This window comes from Vanessa tameamea, chromosome 28, assembly GCF_037043105.1.
Source record: "Vanessa tameamea isolate UH-Manoa-2023 chromosome 28, ilVanTame1 primary haplotype, whole genome shotgun sequence".
In the NCBI taxonomy this organism is placed as follows: domain Eukaryota; kingdom Metazoa; phylum Arthropoda; class Insecta; order Lepidoptera; family Nymphalidae; genus Vanessa; species Vanessa tameamea.
This window is the reverse complement of record NC_087336.1, coordinates 1,480,496-1,504,244: the sequence shown is the minus strand read 5'-3', so window position 1 is coordinate 1,504,244 and position 23,749 is coordinate 1,480,496. Positions and strand designations below refer to the sequence as shown.

Below are 23,749 nucleotides of genomic sequence, written 5' to 3'. Positions count from 1 at the left end.
TTACGTTGTATTTTACTAGCGAGTTCAGCACCTATTAGAGCAAAAGTACTATTAAATGCTTCACAGATTTCATTTCCGTTCGTTAAAGCTATCGAATTTATTACGATTCTAGGAGGTTGTTGATTAGATTTAATTTTGTTATCAGCTAATTTGTAAATTGGGTTGGGTCTTCTTTCATTAATTTCCATGTTTATTTCTTTGTTGTATTTAACATATCTATTTATAGTATTTTATCTCTCGCGTTAGATAATAAATCAATATTAAAATCGCCAAATACAACTCTTCGCTTACGACGTTCTAGCTACGATGAATATTTTTCAATAAATTTGTCTAAATTCTTTTTTCCAGGGTTGTAAATTACTTTACAATATTTGATGACGTTATCGAGTCATTCTAATACACGACATCGAATAACAAGAATTTTTCAGTGTCTACATAGATGTTATTACATAATCTTTAATCTTTAAGGTAAAGTATAATTTATATCTTGTACCCATCATGTTATAATCCAAGGTTCTATTCGATGAGATATCTAGTTGCAAAATAATGTTTCGAAATACTGCCTCCTATTCGACGATTTCGAGGTTGGTCATTTATAAATAGTTTAAATATTTTTTTACCAACTTGAACGAGTTTACGGATATTTTACATATTAATTAATGTAAATTTTAATAATGAGAACATTAAATTGCCCATTAAGAGCTATAGGCCTACCAATGTTTGAAAAACATTAAGTTTATATAAATTGTACTAACATCGTGGTGTTAATATTTCATGATTTTCAAGAAAGATAGAGTTAGATTTGGAAAAGGCATCGCAACTGGAAAATAACTAACCCTAGCTATTTCTATAGATACTAAAAAATTCATCCGTTCTATCAAAGTGAAAAGAAACGTTCATAATCTCTATGTACTTGTAGTATATATATATGTTAATGTTTATGTATATTTATGTATGTATACTACCGTTTTTTGTTTATATTTTGTCAATTGTGTGTTTATGTATTCGTGTGTACATTGGTGATCTAATAAATAAAAGATTAAAGAGAAGAATTAATTCCTTTATTACGTACAAATAAATAAAAAAAATTGTTCCTGTGCAAATCATGACCACCACAATGGTGGCAAGAATTCTGGCAACAATTCCCCATTGACTCATCTCATTGTTTTGTGTAAAGAATTGAAACTCTATTAGATTTACGTATGCCACGCGATTTGCCAAAAGCTCAGCTAAATTGTGCACTACTGACAGTTTAGACGAATATATCTTAATTTATAAGAACTTGACTAAAAAAAAAAGACGCGCTGACTTTTTGATTAACTACCAGTATTTAATTTGACAATCAATAAGTAAGTGTAATGCTTCTATATTGAATAAAGTAATTTGAGTATTATTTTAGTTTGACTACTTATATTCCACTTTAAGTTTGCTTCCAAAGTTACGATAAAAACAACGCCATGTTTTCGTAAATCCATAATGAATATCATAGATTATTCAAATAATTCAGTGTCAAGTGTTGTTTATTTGGGTTTTGTCCTTTTGTGGTTGTAAAAGCCTGGGTATATTGTAATCATGAAAGAATGTAACGAATGAGTTATTAACTGGTTCTTCATGATATCATGTAAAACTTCAGTTTAAACTTAACTGTTAAATGACGATTTGAGTGCTTGTACCTCTAATTTATATATATATTTGTGTAATTTGTAGACGGACGAGTAAATGAGTCACCTAATGGTAAGTAGTCAACATAGCCTATATACATTGGCGCCGTAATATTAACCATTCCTTAAAACACCAACACACCACCTTGGGAACTAAGATATGTCCCCGATACCTGCAGTTACACTGGCTCACTCACCCTTCAAACTGGAACACAATAATACTAGTATTGCTGTTTGGCGAATATCTAATGTGTGAAAACGAATGAAAAATTAAATATAAGCTGGTACTTAATATTCTAAAGATTTTCATAAAGGATATATACTCGAAAATATAATTGAATAAGTAGATCACATTCATGTATATGTTTAATAAAGATTTAGATTCCAAATCGGTGGCAGCTTTACTTTGAGTTTAATCTTATAAATGAGTTCTTTTGAATAAAGTCAATTTTTATTTTGATCTTGTTGTAATAATTACACAGGCACGCTTATTTTTCAAGCCGGAACACGGCAATACGAAGTATTGATGTTTTGTGGTAGACTAACGAACCCGTGGATTAACACAGTTAGGCCAAACCAATCCCCCAGGATGAAATCGGAGTCAAGCCATCATAATAGTAAAATGAACGTAAAACTAACATAAATATATTACCCAAGTAACATATTTATACTATTACTAATACTTGCCTAATTATTTTTAATTTAAATTTAAAAAGCAATAAGAAAAATACAATGTTTTTAATATATTCACATAATTATAATTTAATTAATATTAACTTAATAATATTATATATCTCAGTTAAACTAAAAAAAAGTGTTCCATTAGAAATCAATGGTTTTCTTATCTCAACGCGGAACTCCATCTCCCTTCTCCGAAATGTCATTGTACAAGGTCAGCGCGCGACACTCGACAAATGTCAAATGCAAATAATATGGCAACATCGACACACGTTTAACAGAATAAATATCGTATATAATTTAAAAAAAAAAACTTTATTTTATGATTAAGACTTTTAAGATAAGTTTTGTTGTCTTCATCATTTAACAGCAATGAGAATGCACTTACCATTTATGGTGGTACCTTTTCAGTAATACGATGTAATGTAACCAATTTATGTACCACTGCTGGGATTGCCTCCTCTCCTTTTAGAGGTTTTCGAGGGCTTCGAGAATATTCCAGACTTATAAAATTGGAGTTGGTTGCATGTGGCCAATTTCATCAAACACATGCTTTTCCTAACGATGTTTTTCTTTCAGGTTCAAACTCGCGATCGTCGCTACACAATTTCATCCACTGGGATTTATCCTTCTCACTAATAGTCTGTAACGATAAATTACAAGACGTAAACTACCTCTTTCATAGTTTGTCATTTTGATTGATGTTTAATGTCCCCGCTCCGTTCTTGAATGTTGAAGCGCGTTAAAGTTATAACCAAAGTATAATGATAATATTCTTCAATGAACAGACTATTCTATTTGACGTTTAGTATTTTTACTTGAGGGCTTCGTGTAAACCTGTCTGGGTAGGTACCATCAGATATTCTACCGTCAAGCAGCAATACTTAGTATTACGTTCCGGTTTGACCGGTGACATCTTAGTTCCAAGGTCGGTGGGATATTGTTAATCCTCCTCGGATTAATTATTAATATTTCTTGCAACCAACGGCTATTGGCAGTGATGGCCACTTACCATCAGGTAGCATTTGGCAATCCGCCGACCTAACATATAAACTAAATAAAACATAAATTCAACTAAATTAATACTTTATTTGTTACTTTTACAATATTTATTTACATAAGAATTATTTACTAAGGCATTAATTATATACAAATAAAAATTTAAAAATAGTTACTGTACAAATCATGATCCCGTGGATTCGCAATTCCGAAACTCTGGGCAAAAAATTTACCAGCCCTCCTGTCAGTTGGGGTAATAAGGAATTATAAAGAGTCAAAACCATTGCTTCAATTCTGGATATACCATAGACTATAGATGAAAATTCAGTCAGTACATAAAAGTAATTTGGTCTCGGCCCTAAAATGAAATATGTCTATTGAGTTGCCAACTGATTTTTAGTTTTTTACCACGAACTGTCAGACGTAAAGGTTTAAAGATAAAAATAACGTATTTAACTAAGATTATCTGAGAAGTTTATTTCTCTAAGGTAATTATTTAACCATTATTAACGTTAATTAAGCGACGCCATCGCCATGCTCGTTCTATTAATTATTATCGGCCTTGTTAACGCAATTAACAGGATTTTATTCGATGTCGTAACGTTACAATGATGTCAAGAATCTGTTTCACGATCATTTAAACATAATAAACGATGGATTTGTTTTTAAGTTATACTTTTTGGCGCGTTTTAATATTTTAATAAACGATAGATATGTTTTTTTAGGTTATAACTACTTCAGTTGGCGCGTTTTGAAAAAAATACGAAAGTGATTTATCATAATGCGTGCGCATAGGGTGACCGCTTAACTATATGATATAGTTGCTACTAAACTGCCAAGTCATGAATAGACAACTTCATGACTCGTCTTATTAAATAGTGTTTATTATATTGCAAATTTAAATTGTGAATATTTAAATTTGTAAGTGAGAATTATCGTAGTGGTGAAGAAGAAATTATATTATGTAATAATTATTATTAATAAATTTATTGTAATAAATAATTTACATTCAATTAAAAAATACATTTTATAATGCCAAAGAATCAGAACTTGTCACGTACACGAACACAAGTACACGGTTTTTTTTTTAAATTTAATACTTTATTTCTTTGTACGCAAAGGAAATATTCTGTAGATACCCAAATTGTGTCGAAGTATTAAGTTATGTGGGGGTCTTATCCACCATGCGTGAACCACTACGATGGTTGTCTCTGACAAGATTTGAGAGATCGTAACCTACAAAGTTAAAGGCACGTCTAACGGGGAACCTAGGGAACGTATTAGGTATGTCGAATGTGTAAAAACATATTTCGTAATATTTAGCCGTACTCGAAAGTAATTGTCTGATAGATTCAATAAAAGAAATCTCCCCAAAAATTATTATACTGTAAATAGTCATTCTCTTTTGAAATTTTTGAATTCTCTTCTCTTGTGACTAGTGGAGGCAATAACGTAGGGTGTTATATATTTTTGTGTCGGCTGTAGATGCCAATAAAAAACATAATTTTATTATAAATAATAATAAATATATAATAATAATTATTATTATTTAATAGAGCAAACTTTAAATCTTTCTTATCAATATAATTATTTAAGTTACATTATAATTTACATCAGCTGTTGTCTAACCGCCATTTTGTTATTACTTTTTCTGTTTAAGAATGAACAAGGTTTTTTCAAGTCACGAAGCTGCATTGAGTCAATAAAATTAGCCGATTACATTAGTCTAGTCTACAGGTAAAACCAAAGGTTACTCGTCTGTCTAGGTCATTCAGCGTGGGTTGCCAATCTAGGCTGAACGCAATCTGCGTTGGTGTCGATTTCTTAAACTATTAAAAATATACATTCACATGAAACGAACAAAATTGTTATTTACACAGATTATAAATACTCGTATTATTATTTGTTTTGTACAAGAAAAAAAAATTCAATTGAGAAAATCGTCATCAGACTCAAACTCAAAATTCCTTTATTCAACATAGAAGCATCACACTTACTTATTGATGGTCAAATTAAACACTACCACCGGTTCGGGAAAAGGAACAACCTGACCTGAGAAGAACCGGCGTATGAAACTCAGCGGGTCTTTTTTTTTTTGTCAATTTAAGTAGATACATAATTGTATATGAATAGAAACAGCCAGGAGGATCATTTGATTAATCTTGAAAAGTGTTCAGATTTTTATTTAGTATAAGTATATTATTTAGTGTTATTTATTACCATGGATTTTCAAAATTTTAACTGCAATAAAAAAAATAATTAAATGGCAGTTAATATTTAAAAAGATATAAAAATGGTGTGAATGTTCAGAGAGGACGGATGGCATATTTAAATTCGGTCTCGCCGGATGGGGCCGAATACCGATGTGTCTTAGGTGTTCTGTGCTTAGAAATCCGTAGGAAATCGAATAAATCCTTAAAATTATTGAATTAACATCAACAAATATTATATTATAATGTGTAGTATTTAACATATTTATAAATTAAATTCTTACCTCGTCGAATAAGGCAAACGTATGCACCATACAGCCACGTAATAGAAAAAAAAGTAATTTTATATAGTCTTCACTATGAAGAGCGGAAAAAAAATCATGGGCCATCAGTCGGTTGTATACAAACACAGCATAATATTATGTTTACGTATCGCACCCCTGGTGCGAAACCGTCACTTTTGCGAAAATGCAATTTTTCAGAAGAAGCGTTTAAAACTTTGACATTTTCCAAGCGTCGCGTGATTCGCGCCAAAAACATAATGACACTCACGCCATCTTACGGAAACTATGTGTACTACGAAAGTAAGGTTATTGCACCAAGTAAAGGGTTGCTTCAGGACACTTATTACACAATTAACTCATTTTTTTAATTTTTTGCAAAAGTGGCCGGGGTGTGATATAAAAGAAAAAATATAAAACAATTTGAAAACACAAATGTCAAAATTAACTTTTTCTAATCTGTATTATTTACAATAAAAGTTTAATAAGAAAATTTAAAAATAGAACAATATGTAATTAATATACGGGGCTCATTTATAATCTGTTCATTATATTTTTTGCTTCCAAGCAAATACCGACGAAACGTTTTAACGATTACAAAACACAACAAGAGAAAAATATTGAAATATGGACGGTGGGTTGATGCAACATAAAGGTAGAGATGTAATTAAAATATTTTGTTGCATTTATTGGTTAAATAACCCGCCCACACTTAACACGTTGCATATACAGTATAGTTTTGTTATTTACTAGCTGTGCCCGCGACATCGCGCGTTTTAATTTAACAAAAAAGTTATTGTTGTAGCCTAAGTTACTCCTTATTACATTAGCTATCTGACAGTGAAAGTATCGTCAAAATCGGTCCATCCGTTCCAGAGAATAGCCGGAACAAACAGACAGACAGACAAAAATTAAAAAAATATATATTTTGATATATGCACCGTGGATACACATCGATGCAAAAAGCGGTTATTTTAATATTACAAAGGGACACCCCAATTTTATTACAAATATAGATAATACTCGCAAGTAGACCCTTAACATAACAGTGGGTAAGGGATGGTTGATATATCTTTCGATGCCAATATCTGGGTGGTAAAGTTTTTGAGTCCGTCCGTATATCAGTCCATGTATATATTTTTATTCTTATAAATACTGGACAATTTATTCTTTATCGCACGTATATATAATTATATATTTATATGTTATAGATAGTGATTATTTAATGATAGTAAATAGGCATGGCTATTTCATTTTTTTGTGTAATAGTTGTCGCCCGCGGTTTCGCTTAAAGGTTTGAAAAAGTAGCCTGTGTAGTCTTTTGAGTTAATCTTCGATTCAGTTTGCCTCTGAAGGAGCAACAGACGTAGTTACTTTCGTATTTGTAATATTAGTATACTAGCGACCCGCCCCGGCTTCGCACGGGTGCAATGCTGCCACTAAACATACTACAGAATGTCTTACAATGTTCACAGTTTTTCAGTCGTTAGACAATACAAACCGCTATGTCCCTGCGTATTCAACCTGTAATATCTTTGAAAATAATCATTTAAATTACATGCTGTAATGGACCATATTGATCTATATTAAATGTACAATGTATTTAAGGCACTTAATTGGATAAGATTTAATGCTGTATTGCTTAAAATCGCTTCTAAAATATACCATTATTTCTCGTAAAAAGTAAAGGATAAAAAATGGTTGTTGTGGGCTATCCTTAAAGATAGACATATAACATCTCGGACTTTTTTGAAGACCTTTTTAAGGTGTACAATACTGTGCTACATTATTTTGATCTATCTCGTAGGCTTCAGCCAGCGTTTGCAATGTAAGCTCAAAAAATATGTTTATTTACATCACTTCGGAAACATCTAAAATTATCAGTGTTTCTCTACTATATTGTGCATGTATTATACATATAAACCTTCCTCTTGAATCAATCTATCTATTAAAAAATAACGCATCAAAATCCGTTGTGTAATTTTAAAGATCTAAGCACAGACACAGACAGCGGTAAGCGACTTTGTTATATACTATGTAATGATGATAAGTAGAAATATTGATTTTATCTTATCTGATTTAATTTACGTATTAGCAATGAAACGACCATTGTTTTTTTCATTGATTTGTTATAAAGTATTATAATTATATAAATGCGATATTGTTTTTATTTTATTTGTTTTTTTTTTTACACTTTTTTATAAAGGAAGGCTAAATTAACCACGCGACGGCTTGTGTCTGAAGTCACCATGGCGCTGTGAGAAATATTAACCATTCCTTACATCGCCTATGCGCCACCAACCTTGGGAACTATGTTATGTCCCTTGTGCCTGGAGTTAAACTGGGTCTGTCATCCTTCAAACTGGAACACAACAGTACTGATTATTTGGCGGTAGAAAGAACGGGCTTGCATAAAGCCCTACCATGACTGTGACTCCTTTCACGTTTCAGTTATTCAACCGATTATTCAAGAAATAGGGTACTTAACCCTATGTATCGAACCGAGATGGCCCAGTGGTTAGAACGCGTGCATCTTAACCGATGATTACGGGTTCAAGCTTAGACAAGCACCACTGAATTTTCATGTGCTTAATTCGTGTTTATAATTCATCTCGTGCTCGGCGGTGAAGGAGAACATCGTGAGGAAACCTGCATGTGTCTTATTTCAACGAAATTCTGCCACATGTGTATCCACCAACCCGCATTAAAGCAGCGTGGCGTTAATGTTAAAAAAGGGTACTTAACATAGACAGCCCCCCCTCCCCCTAGTACCAGAACTGAATTTTTTGAATTACCATTAATGATATCACGTGCGATTTAAATGATTTTTCATAATACTAACTCGGTTTTCTAGATAATTTAGACTATGATCTAGTATAAGAATGTGCCAACGCATACATCAGCTGACTACTTCATACATAATGTATGAGTAACCCGGATGTATGATAGTCTAGGAGACGACGGTCGATTTTATAACTGATTTATTATTACAGCGAATATATATTATTAGTAATTTTATATTTTCAATCTCTTATTTCGCTTTCGAAGGATCTGTTATAAAACTATTTTATCTCCAGTTAAGTGTAACGTGTAAGCGAGGATATCGGTAATCAATATTAAACCTCTAAGCGTTCACAAAATTAAAATTTTCTCTATTCAAGTAGGGTCATAAAATAATATTTATTTATTTATTTTATTTACTTATTAAGGACCATCAGCAGTCGCTACGCTTATACATGTTGGACATAAAAACATATATACACTTAATATAAAGTCTGCGACTGCATTTTAAGGTAAAATATACAAGTATATGTTTTTACTAAATATTATTAAAATACTAGAGATTAACTACATTTCATTTTCAAAGATCAGTAAATAGTAATCTTTTTTTTTTATTTATATAGAAAAATTATATAAATAATAATAATAGCCTTAGACTAACATGATGGTTCATGTTATTCCGTTGAATTAGATGTAAATAGATACCACTGATTCGGGAAGTAGATTCTACCGAGAATAATCACATATAATAAGATCTCGGATAACGTTCAGAAATGTTCGTTTATAAAATGAATATATATATATATATTTATGCAACGTTTTTATGATACAAGATAACATCACATTTGAATTTCAAATGAAAATATAAGTAAGTACGTTCATTATAAACGAACTATGTCGAAAAAAGACCGTGGAATCTTTCGCCTATTCTCCTCAGATCTGAGATATTTCTTTAGCAATCGGTGGTTGATTTTTGACCATCATTAAATATTTCACTTTAATTTTAACTTCGAGTAAAGAGCCAAAGTAAGTTGTAAGTATTACATCAATTAAGCTTAATTTTTGCCCCCGTATCCTGGACTATAATCTAGCTATAAACTGGCGGGTCATGATGTCATTCAGGCCTTGCCTAACGCTATTTCGCTTACAGACAGACATAACGTTAGGCAATATTTAATAATAATTACAAAACACAGCTTTCAATGTAACTTCCATGAGAGATTTTTTAACATAATTTGCATCAACGATTCTACGTCAAATAGAAATTCCCTGATGAAATATATTTTATTTAAATGTTAAACTGTTTCGTTATTTATATATACATTATACTAGTTGTTGCCCGTGGTTTTGTTCGTGTTTTGGCATTTTGATTGGTTGTCATAAAAAAGCCTATGTTTACACAACAAATTTTATCAAATACGGTTCAGTGTTTTGGCTGTGATAGAGCAATAGACAGAGTTATTTTTGCATTTACAACATTAGTATCAACCGAATTTGCATGAACCGAATTTGATGAAATTTGGTATGAAGCATAGGTTACTAGTGATGACCCTTAAAAAGCAAGCGATGCCGCGCAGAAAACTATTGTAACATATATCTTTCGGATTCGAGTTATCGAATACCACATAGAGTTTTCATTGAAAATTCCAGATGTAAGATCGAAATCATTATAGAATCGCATATCAGATGTCTGTTCCTCAATAAGGCTGGAACAGCTAGGCGTACAGAAGACGGGAAGCAGTTCAAAGTGTTGCTCTTTGGTTGTAAAATCTATACATTAAAAAGCGAAATACCACTCACTGATTAATCACGAAAACTCAGAAACTATATCACTTGCAAACTTGAAATTTCGCATGTAGGATCCTTATAGGGTGTAGACATTCGCTCAGAACGGATTTTACGAAACTCCATCCCTAAGGGGATAAAACGGGGGTTTGAAGTTTGTGTTTTATAAATTTCGTTCACGTTCAACATATTGATTCTTATATAGGAACATGAAAACACTGAATTCAAATCCGGAAATGTCCTAACTTAACGAGTGCTTTATTTGCGCTTAGTAGCTTAAGTTTTCTAGTGATTAATTAGTACTTAATTCATTTCGTGCTTGGCGCTAAAGATAATTATCTTTAACATATGTGTAACCACGCTTTGGATCAACTTGGAGGAATGCGAACCTTAACTTATACTAAATTAAGTGTTGGAAAACTCATTGGTCCGTTCTGAACCTGTAATGTTTGATTATGATTCACGTGTTCTAACAACTGGTCCATTTCGATTCACCATCATCACCTGGCACATAATTATATGGATCTCTCGTATTTAACAAGACTAATGTACAATTTATTAAATACTGTGTTTCTTACTGGATTTCGCTCGATTTGGCTGGATTTGTCGAGCTAGAATCCACATGCTGATTAACGATTTATGATTTAGAAGTTATAACCTATATTTGAATATCGATTATTGTACATTTAACAAGCTTTGATTCTTTTTTTATTTATCATTTCCTGCTTAAAGATTTAAAAACTGGAACTTACAAAATTAAATATTTGCTGTATCATTAAATAAATTATGATGTTTATGTTATGTTATGCTATGAAAGCCGTCTCTTGTAATATGTCGGAATCTGTCTTCTGTCTATAAATGAAAATAAATCCCATTTCCCTTGATCACGCCATAACTCGAGTACGACTTCATTCTCCGATTCATTCATTCATATTTTTTTAAGTTTTTATATTCTGTGTAGAAGAATTTTCCAGAAAGAAATATGGATTTTTTTACCCTTACCGTAAAACCGTTTTGTTTAATTGACATGAGTTTTCTAATAGGGACTGTGCAAATTCAAATATACAAAATTGCTTCTGTGTGTAGCCGTAGCAGGACACTATATATGTATAGATCACACTACATTATATTACAAATAAATCTGTCTGTTATATATAATAAAATAGATTTATTTGTAATGCCTAACTTTAAAAGCTAATAAACATTTTCCTGCAATCTTTAACCTGGGAGCTAAAGAATCATTGAGGTATGTACGGAGAAATATTAAAGATTTTATGAGAAAATGTGATACTCATAGCATTGGTACAAGGAACAAACACAAACTTGTTACTCCTGTTACTCGATTGCATAGAGTCAGTAACTCTTTTTTGGGGCATTGTTCAAAATGCCTCTGTTGTCAAATTTAAAAAAAAATGCTAAAGAATGCTCGTGTGCGAAAGGTTATTATTTACAATTACTTAGTGAGTTTATGTTTGAATATTTTTGAAATTAAGTAATTGACAAAAAAATACCGTCTGAGTTTCTTTCGCCGGTTCTTCTCAGGTCATGGTATTTCTCTTTCCAAAGCGGTAGTTGTTTAGTTTGACAATCAATAAGTAAGTGTAATGCCTCCATATTGAATAAAGGAATTTGATTTGATACATATTTATACCAGAAGTTTTTTTTTATGATATAAGTAGGCGGACGAGCAAATGGGCCACCCGATGGTAAGTGGTCACCAACGCCCATATACAATGGCGTTGTAAGAAATAGAAACCATTCCTTACATCACCAATGCGCCACCAAGCTTGGGAACTAAGATGTTACGTCCCTTGTGCGTGTAGTTACACTGGCTCACTCACCCTTCAAATCGGAACGCAACAATACTGAGTACTGCTGTTTGGCGATAGAATATCTGATGAGTGGGTGGTACCTACCCAGACGGGCTTGCACAAAGCCCTACCACCAAGATGGAGCTCGTTTCATTGATTTTAGTATATAATATTAGTATATAAGTGCGTTTCGGAGTCCGCTTTAAATTTAGTCTATTAACGTGACAAACGTGTTCCTATTCTTGTATAGATATGTATGGACGAACAAGCATGTTTTAAAACAAACCTGTTTGCTCTCTTTGACCTCAGCATAGTTTGATAGATACTTGACGTCATTCTTACCTGAGCTAAGGTTCTCAGAAGGATCTCGATTTACGTCGAGCTACGAAACGCGTAATAAGATATCTTAAAGATTATTTTATATTTGCTTATTTCAAATTATGTGTTTGTTCGTTTGCAGTTGGAACAACTGGATTTCCAAGTAATAGTGCTGAAACCTTTATAAAATCTGGTTCATTTTTGCTCAGAGGATCGGAATTTCGATTCAACGGCATACTGCTAGCATTCTTGCCACCATTCCACGCGGTTGTGATTCGTACAGTAACTATTTTTAATTTTTATTTATATATAAGGCTTTAATGTATGTGATTATTTTTTTTGGCATTAGTTGGCGGACGAGCATTAGTGGTCACCACCGCCCTTTTAACCGGAACACAATAAATAAAGAGTACTGCTATTTGGCGGTAGAATATCTGATGAGTGGGTGGTACCTACCGCGCTTCCAAAAAACCCAACCACCAAGTAAAATTTTGTATATATATAAACGATTATAATGGATTCTGTATTTTGTGACGTTTTTTATTCATGTCTATGAAATTAAAACACACTAGAATTCGTGGAGTGAATGGTACCTAACCAGACTTATAAACCGTACCATCAAAGCTACTGAACTTCTTTCACTATTTGTCAGGGATAGGACTTTGTGCAAACCCGCCAGGATAGCATCGTTAGTCTACTCAAACTCAAACTCAAATTACTGCGTACGTGCGTAAACAGAGTTACACTCCCTATTTCCTCTGTCATAATAGGAAGGTATAAGTTCATGTGGGTGGTCCATTTCTACGCAGTAAGCCAGTACATCGAGGAGCTGGTCCGAGACCTCGACGCCTTGTAACTGCCAACACTATCTCTTACTATATGTGTTCGTAACCATCCAATCATCATCCTCCTGCCCTAATCCCAATTTTACTTGGGGTCGGCGCAGCATGTCTTCTTCTTCCATACTTCTCTGTCGGACGTCATCTCACTAGTAACATTCTTTCTAACCATATCGTCTTTCACACAATCCATCCATCGTTTCTTGGGTCGTCCCCTACCTCTATATCCATCCACATCCATTTTCAAAACCTTTCTCACAACATGGTCCTCATTCCTCCGCATAACATGCCCATACCAAGACAGCCGGTTTCCAGATAACTTCTCGGTTACCGGTGCCACTTTCAAACTTCCTCTTATGTACGTTCGTAACCATCTAAATTAAAAAAAAAAAAAAACCTGGCACTTGACCGTTTAGAGATGCTCTCATTACGACTGGAAACAGTTGAGCGCAGTATCAACGGATCTACTTACTTTCCGAGCCGAGTGTTAACACTGCCTTTATATAGACACATTAACGTCTTTACCATAAGGGCACACGGGGCACATGCTCACGGTCCCCTTCTGAAGGGGCCCCGAAGCACAGACGATTTCTCTCACACGTTTGTAAACACGTTGACTGCTATGTATATTTTCGTAATTGCCATATTTGTAAGAAATAACTTTAATCTTTATTAAAAGTCGAAAGCTATAGACGTGCTCTTCGTGATAGAAATATATATGTTATGGCTATAAAATTGTATAACCAATTAGATTAGTAGATTATATAGAACTACCGCACCGTTTATTTGAAACTTAAGGCTATAAATAGAAAAGACTATAAATAAGGCAAATTGTTTCTTCTCTAAAAAGAATTTTATACTAATTTCATTGTTATTTTGTTGGATATTTAATTTTAGTAAATATCTAGCAAAAGGGCCCCACAATCATGTGTGCCCAAGGGCCCTAGCACAGCTCGAGACAGCTCTGTACAGACAGCCGTCTTAAGCACAACAAGCGCCCGGAAGCGACCAGTGTTTTGCCAACATTCTCGTACCCCCCTAAAAATATTTTTAAGAAACCTTCTAGTCCAACACTTGATACGGAGGTCCCTAAAAAGGGGGTCCATAAAAAACCCCTACACTCTGCTTTCTGATTCTGAAAGTTACTGTTTATTTTTCGACGGAAAACCCAGTAGCTATTTTATTACTACGAAACGACGCTTCAATTCATAACCTCGGGATCTATGACAGTTAAATTTAATAACAATTTAGACACCGCAGCCTCGTATGCTGTAACTAAAATGCCTTCTCGGATTAAACGTCTTCGTGACTCGTGAACTAAAGCTCAGTCGTCACACGAGGTTGTTATTAGCATTTTTGGGACAAATGCGTTGATTTAACATTTAGGTATAACATTTACATATTTGCCTTCAAAATATTTTGCAAGATATAAGTTTGACATGACCCAGTGGTTTGGACAGTATTTGAAAAATATAATTGGGATGTGCCTTAATTGTGTTTGTACATAACTTCGTGCTCGGCGGTAAAGGCAAACCGCTAGGAAACCTGCATATTATGTTGGAAGGAATCCTGTCATATTAATTGTAACGTTTACCACAATAAGTTTGGAGCGCCGTGGTAGAGTAAGCTACAAACCCTCACAGAAGATAGCCCAGTAGTAATATAATATAATATAAATATACATTACTCTGATCCCAATGTAAGTAGCTAAAGCACTTGTGTTATGGAAAATCAGAAACGATGGTACCATAAACACCCAGACCCAAGACCACGTAGAAAACTAATGAACTTTTTCTACATCGACTCGGCCGGGAATCGAACCCGGGACTTCGAACTGGCGTACCCATGGAAACCGGTGTACACACTGCTCGACCACGGAGGTCGTCGAAGTGGAGAAGAGTAGGGGGGCGGTTTATTAAAAGTTATTTTTAATATAGCCCCAACTCTCCTACGAGGATATATCTTTCCTAAAGAGCGTTTGGGACATTTATAATTAATTTACCAAAAACGTCCGATCACCGTGTACTGATTGCGTTGCCTTAAAAAATCTTCAACCGCTAAAGAGTGATATTTTTTCAAAAATGATGTCAATGTAGGCGTGGATTATTAGTAACCACATTACAAAACTGCATTATATAATGGCAAAACTAAAACTAAAATACTTGTTGGCTGTCAGGCAGGATATATTATATACTAGCTGAACCTGGGGCTTTATCCGCACGTAATTTACGTAACTTTACCATTATAGCACGTGACAGATATTAAGTAAGAAATTATTAAATAATTAGATGATGGCGATGAACGACACTTTGCCCTTTCCTGAAGCAGCAAGGTATTAACATTTCGGGTATGATGTATGAATTGTGTTTTTTCAATTATCAATATACAAAGTTAGTATTAAGGTAATTGGTGTTAATGTAAATATTAATTAGTACAATATTACGATTACGTACTAGAGCTATTATAATGTTTAAATAAATATTTGTGTTTGATATATAATCTTTTATTGTCTTAAAACCTTAATATATAATAAAGTAATAAAGAAATATAAATTATTCTTAAAATATCCTGACGTAACGTATTAAGTCTCTATAGAAAATCTTATGCCAATCATCAAATAGTAGTCTATGTCCTTCCCCGGAACTCAAACTATTTTCACACCAAATTTAACCAAAATCCTTTCAGCAGTTTAAGCGTGACGAGGTGACAGACTTTCGTATTTATAATATTAGTACAGATAAATTGTTTTCAACTAACATAATGTATTTCAAATGTTGGAAAAGAGTAACTACTGAGTTCCTAGTTCCCTGTTCAACCTACATTCAGAACCGGTGTTAGTTTCAGTTTTAAGATAGTTCTGTATAATGGCGATTCTTGTACTGCCAGTGGGAAAGGCAGTCCTATCACCAAGTGGACCATTTCCTTACATTTTTATCTATACTAATATTATAAATATAAAAGTAACTCTGTCTGGGTGTCTGTAGCTCTATTACGGCTAAACCAGCGAAACGATTTTGATGATATTTAATATGAAACAAGCTTGAAATCCAAGGAAAGGTATAGACTTTTTATGCCTACCACCTGACGACCTGCTAACTGTTGCTTCTCAATATATATTCTGTAATGTTATGTATGTACGGAAAAATATTGATGATTTTATGAGAAAATGTGATACTCACAGCATTGGTACAAGGAACAAACATAAACTTTTTACTCCTGTTACTCGACTGCATAGAGTCAGACTCCTTTCTGGGGCAATGTATACGGTTCTACAACAGGGTCCCAGAAAGCGTTCAAAATGCTTCTGCATAAAAAATAAATAGTATGTACTAAGTTGTATAATGACGAAGTCAGCTGTTTTGATTTTGATTTTTTTTTTTAAAGCATTCGTACGCAGACGGACAAATTGGACTCCTGATGTTACTGATTGTGCTGCGTATAGGCAGTGGTGATTCCTTACATCGCCAATGCTGCCAACCTTGCGAGCTAAGACGTTATATCCCTTGTGCCTGTTGTTACACAGGCTTAGCAAAAACAAATTACTGAGTATTGCTGTTTGGCGGTAGTATATATGACGAGTTGTTGATACCTATATATAAAATATTTTATTGTTTATGTTAAAAAAATATATTTGGTTAAATAAAATTGCATAAATTAAACTTGCAACATATTTTTAGTGTGTATATACACAAGGAGGTTTTCAGTAAGGAGGTAAATATATTGGTTAGATGATATTCATGCTTGAATAGTGACGCTTAGTAAAAACGTTGTGATGTTAAATTAATGGCTAATTAAGTTGCCTGCGACGTATAGATGGTAACCAAATAATAAAACGAAATTCATTAAAAAAAACTTAGGTTAACAGCACTTTCAATTTTAAATACATACAAATAATATATATCCTAACAAAAAATAAATAAATAGAAATAAATCGAAAAATTTAATTAATTGACGCGCATATAATATGTTAATTTCATTAGACTAGGAAGACAAAAGTAAAATATAAAATATATTCAAAAATATTTAGTAATACAGAGTACAAATGAAATGACATATGAAATTAACAAAATTCATCGACAACGCCATCTGTTTTTTACACAACGCAATATGTGTTTTCTGCAACGCCATCTATATTTTGCACGTCGCATACTTCATATTTATTGCCATCTAGCGAATAATAGCTGAATTTCTTAAACTGAAACGATAAGACACTTTCGAAATTAAGCATTTTAAAGCTAGTAGATGTCGCTACGATTTTCGCAATGGACGGTCTGCGCATGTCAAAAATACATGTCATTCACATCATTTTATTTTGTGAATTTCTAAAATCGAGTTGAATTTGTGAAAATATACGGACGTGGTGGCTTCGGGCATGAGCGCCTTTTTACCGCGGACCATTGTGTTTTACGAATAGATAATAAGTGATTTCAGATAATAGTTTTAACGTTTAAGAAAATTCGCACATAATTAAAATAATTTTCAGACAATTTTCAGTTTTTCATTAAACCATGATCCGAGGCGAGATGTGTATTTTATTGGCTACATGATGAACAAAGTGTTAAATTTTCAGAGCGTTGTGTTCAGTGTTTAGTTTTCTATTTTGGACATTGTAAGGGGCTAAATTTATATTAGTGCTGATGAATTACTCTGAAAGGGAGACGTAGAAATTGCGTAAGTACATATATAATTTCGTTTCCTAAGTTCTAATTTGTAATTATCATTTCTTATAAAATATATTTTCTTACGTTATCGATAATTTTGAAACAGTTATTAAATAGAAAATCGATTTCCATGTACCGCTCTTTTGCGGTTCGCGTTTCGAGTTTATACAAATTATTTTTAGTACAAAAAAACATACATACAAAAAATTTTAAATAAACAATGCTAAAACTATCTAATAATTTATCTTGCAGATAAAAAAATAATAAATTAATTAGAATATATTTTTTGAATTATAACATTTAATTTTATTATTAATAATTGGTCAATTTAAGTTTAAATATCTGTACTATACTTAAATATACATATAAATTATTTATTTATTGAAATCATTATTTATATTAAAGGCGGTCTTTACCTAACAGCATAATTATTACAGATATTTGCCGTCTTTTTAATCAATATAGGTCCCACAATTAGGCAAATGCTCAATTTTAAACATCTCAAAATTGATCCTATTCATTTATTTTTGTTAAATACTAAATACAAATCTTATATATAAATAATATTAACAATAATGATAAGAGATTGGAGAATTTGTGTTGGTAATATAAAATATGAAATTAAATCAAATTCAATTATTGTTGAATATAATACACAATGACTGGTTCAGAAATGATAATACCCTGACCTGAGCACTAGCCAAAGAAACTCAGTAGGTTTTTTTTTGCCAATTTATGATTAATTTTATATATATTTACTATCAAAAAGAAATATCCAAGACATGATTGTGTCTTTCCCAATGTGTAATATTTTTAATTTTAATATGAATCAAAAGTGTAACGACTGAGTTTCTTGCTGGTTCTCCTCGAGTTGTAGCTTTATATTGAATACTTTCCGTTCGCAGCTCACCAGCGTTTGTAAGGGTAGGGTTCGTTGAGTATGAGTAGACTATGTGTTAAAATAGGGTAGTAAGATATATCTGTTTCAACTCTCAACCAAATTTCATATCGATAAAATTAGTAGGATTAATTGTAGTAAAAGATAAGTCAAAAGTACTTCTAAGAGCCCTAATAAAGTATAACTTCATATACCTTAATTTGATCTATGTATCTTAATTTATACTTATATGCATTGTCTGTTCGTCAACGTCTCTGACATGTTGTCATTCTAAGAATTTACCTCTTACATGAAAATCTATGTTATTAAAGGCATAGTTCAGTTACATCAGCTATGTGTGATGAGATATATATTATATATAAATATATAAGTAAGCAAAAAGAAAGCTGTGCGGTACCGTTTTCTCCTCAATTTGTCAATGGATTTTAAATTTTTCTATGCTTGGGATTTTGAGCTATTAAAGTACAGATATTAAAATCTCTACTCCATTATGGTATCAGTTACGGCGCATTCTATTGAGTTTAAAAAACCGGTGTCAGAAAGCCGTTCTTCCTGTATTACAATTTTTTTTTTTCAAATAAAGAGCTGAAGTGTTGTCTGTAATTTAATTGGAAATAGAATTTGAATTGAAAATTGTTTGAAGAATCTAAATTCAAGTATATCTAATAACAATTATGATTGATCTTTGACGACTAAGCAAATGTTAGTTACAAGAAATGTCTTTATATTGTTCTAGAACTTAAAATTATACTTAAAAAATCTTATAATTTATTGTCTGAGTATAATATATATTTTGATATACTATGTGTATAAATATGGGCATTTCTTCATGAAATATCACTGTCTCAAGATGTTTTTATGTAATAGATCTTATTATTACTGAATTATATCAATAAGTAATGACAATTCCTTATATAATTAATGACAGAACTTATTCTTGGCCTGCCGTCACTCATACAGTGAAATCATATTGTAATACTCAATTCATTGCACTTTCAACGCCTAGATTCACGGTCCCCTTTCCAGAATTAGAGGGTTTATTACAAATATTATTTTTAAGACAGAATTTAAAAAAGAGTAGGTATATAAATATATTTTTTTTTGGTTTTTGTGGCTCTTATTTGTGTCAAGTTTTTTTTTTACGTCATGTTTTACAATTATTGTTTTCCAAAAATATATTTTCGTTATTTGAAATTGCCTGGAGGTGATCATCTCAAATTTGCGCGATCAACTAAGTCATTAGTTTGAAAAATATCAAGGAACGCTATTATAATCATGTCACTAGACGAGGCATCCAAAGTTATACGATACGATATGTTTGAAACGTATTATATATACGATTAAATATAATAATAAACAGGAAAAAACTTCGTGCTGTTGTTTATTAATATAAGGCAGGGTACTCACCGAGAACATTCACCTGTAATGCAAAACGAATATTACCTACCACCTAGTAATGTTACTTGGCACTCTATCTTATAAATAAATAAAATCTTATAAATTAACTAGACACATAAGAGCCGAGATGGCCCAGTGGTTAGAACGCGTGCATCTTAACCAATGATTTCGGGTTCAAACCCAGGCAGGCACCACTGAATTTTCATGTGCTTAATTTGTGTTTATAATTCATCTCGTGCTCGGCGGTGAAGGAATACATCGTGAGGAAACCTGCATGTGTCTAATTTCAACGAAATTCTGCCACATGTGAATCCAACCCGCACTGGAGCAGCGTGGTGGAATATGCACCAAACCTTCTCCTGTAATCCTGTATTGAGTAATATGCCTTATTTATCTGTTTTTTTTTTTTTTTTTTGTTGACATGAGCTTTATATTTGTATAGGCCAATGTAGAAATAACTGATGAATGTTATTATAAAAACGAATACCTCAGGAAGTATGTATTAACTAGCCGGAAGCTAAGTATTATTAGTTTACCTTTCTCCCTCGTAACAAAATGACTGACCGTTTCTTTCAAAAATATCGATATTATTGTGGTAGAATTAGTCACATAGTAGTTCTTCTGGCATAAAGAAATGCGATGTCGACTTAAATGTTAAGTGGATTAGTGTCACAAATATCATGTAAGTGAGGTTGCCTGGTCGCCGAACCTAATAGCCGGACAGACCAGCTAGTTTAGCCGGACATTTGGGTAAAAAGATTGTGTCTCAGTATTTCAATTTACGGTAAAAATTGTATGTGAAATCAAACTTTTCTGATTGTTTACATATTAATCTTGCTAATTTCTAACGAAATATAAATAAAATCGATTGTACCTAGTTTGTAGTAGCTTGTCAAAAAAGCCGGACACCGTTTGTTTGTCCGGACACGCAATCAAAATGCCTAACTATGTCCGGCTTTATCCGGACGCCTGGCAACCCTATCTGTAAGGGGTGCTTTAAATTTCTTACAATGTCTATGATTAAGCTGACAATCGAGGAATCAATTTGCTCAACATGAAACATATGATACTTATAACAAAAAACTTGTAATGTTGTAATGAGTGTGTAACGTATTTCTCAAAGATAGAAAGATAGAGAAAGCACAGTATCTTACATGGTGCTTGGTGATAGGAGGTTCACGATGAAGTGAATACCACCAACCATGGGCGTCAGCAACACGGAGGGTTTGCTGGTGGAATGTGTAGGCTCTTTTCTTGAAGGTTTCCGAGTCGTATCGGTTCGGAAAAACCGCCGACGAAAGCTGATTGCGCCGAGGTTGTGCGAGACACAAAATGCTTTGAAAATCGCGCTGTTGTTGGTTTAATTTAAACTTCTCTCAGTGAGTCACCTTCTTTACAATATTACATAAATTAAAGTCAGATATATAATTATATGTAATTTAAAATGCAAATAAATATTATTATTAGAAATTAAATATCAATCTTCCCGGTAGGTTTATCACTTACTGGTGTAGTGTTTGGACGATTCGAGCTTTGAATTCTGACGAGACCCCACGTTATGATGGTCGTTGTGTTGCGAGTGCATAGTCCAACGTCTATCGTTTGAGAAGTACGTATCCTACCGTAAAAAAAAATAAAAAATTCTATGTTCTCGTTTAAAGGGGAGCCAATGTAACTACAGGCAAAAGGGTCATAACAGCCTAGTTTCCAAGGTTGGTGACGCGTTAATGTTGTATGGAATAGTTGGCCCCAATGTCTATGGGCGATGGTAATTGGCTCATCTGCTCGTCCGTGTACTTATTTTATAAAATGAGATGAGTCATTGCTAAGTGAGCCAATGTAATACAGGCATAAATATATGACAAACAGTTCTCATGGTTAGCGGTGCTTGGATGGTGTGGGGATTGGGTTAATCTATAAACGAAAATCTTTAGATTTATAAATTGTTTCAATAACATCTATATAAAATATTTTACGTGTTTTCCGAGGCACGTGAATGACTTAAACTCTCAGGTGATAAAAGAAAACGCAGCTGGTATTTTTTTTAATACGTTAATATTGCTGTCACTTAAATTATATCGAACCGCGATGATGGATTGAGCCGAGATGCCTGAATGAGCCAAAATGACCGAGTGAGCCAAAATGGCCGAGTGGTCCTTGATGAGTAAAGTAACAGTTAAGTGTGGTAGAATTAGCTGCAAACCTTCTCCTCGAAGGGGGAGGAGGTCTTAGCCCAGCAGCATTATTTCACCCACCTCATCTATATTTTGTTTTATAATTTGAGATCCCTACTATTCGATATTACTAAGGATTATTCGAAAAAAAAAAAACCGTGATTCCTTTTTCAGCCAGTAGCTCACCTCACCAGTAAATACCTTAAGCTGAGGTTACACTTAAGTTATTAATGCAAGCGAATTTGTAATTTAGATTACATTTACAGTAACTTTTTTGGGTTTTGTTGTTCCTTTTCTTTATGGTATATGTGTAAGTTTATGACAGCACCGCCTGCTCCAATGGTTTTAAAAAATCTCTCTCAGATTGGTTTGTCTGGAAGAGATGGCTAATTAGCCATAAGTCCGCCCATTGTACGTTTGTTTTGAGCATTATTTCTATATTTGTTTTTGTTTAATCCTAAGATTTCTGTGTTTTTGTTTGTGGTGTACAGTAAAGTATATTAACCTAACATTAATATGGTATAATATTTTTAAATTTATGCTTTAGTTTGTTCTTTATATTTATTGAATTATAGCTAATTGCTACGTGTCTTTTTGTTAAATTATGTGAATATTACTTACTTGGTGGCACGGTTTTGAGCAAGCTCGACTTTGTTGGTACCAGCCCCTCATCGTATATAACACCTCTAAGCAATACTAAGTATTCATGTGTGTGTTTTAAGGGTGAGTGAGCCAGTTTAAATAAATGTCATGTCCACTATCCATAGACGTTGGCATCATGACAGAGAACTTACTTTTCGAACCGGTGGTAGTTATACATTTAATTTAAAGCTAACATAACGATTCAAAGGTGCTTTTATGAGCCTACTTTCAAATCAAATAAAAAAATGTTTTATTTGTAAATAAACAAGATTTTTGTTGATAAGTTCAAATATTTTTTGTTTTTTTTGCAATTAATATTTTAGTCCTATTTGTTGCCCGCGGCTTCGCTAGCGTTTTAGGAGTTGGTAATCAGGTGTTAGGTATAAAAAGTAGCCAGGTCCTTCCTTCGAGTTCAAGCTTGCTTCAAATCAAATTTTATCAAATTCGGTTCAGTAGTTTGGCAGAAAGTTGAAAGAGTAACGAACAGACAGACAGATCTACATTCACATTTATAATATTAGTATAGATCAATAAAAGCAAATGTTTAATGAATGACGGGTTCCGTATATAAAAAGATTACGTTACCGTCTGTATACAGAACCATTATTATTTT

At 32.9% G+C, this 23,749-nt stretch overlaps 1 protein-coding gene across 3 annotated transcripts in view; it reads left to right on the top strand.

The window, feature by feature from the left end:
* The first annotated feature begins 17,636 nt into the window (after positions 1 to 17,636).
* Positions 17,637 to 23,749, top strand: part of LOC113396738 (uncharacterized) — a 72,556-nt gene continuing 66,443 nt past the window's right edge. For 2 of the 3 annotated variants that reach the window (XM_026634791.2, XM_026634790.2), the window contains exon 1: positions 17,638 to 18,034. The gene's annotated coding sequence lies outside the window, so the exon portion shown is untranslated. Of the gene's footprint in view, positions 18,035 to 23,749 lie in introns of all 3 variants that reach the window. The other variant, XM_064219524.1, reaches the window with a different exon arrangement.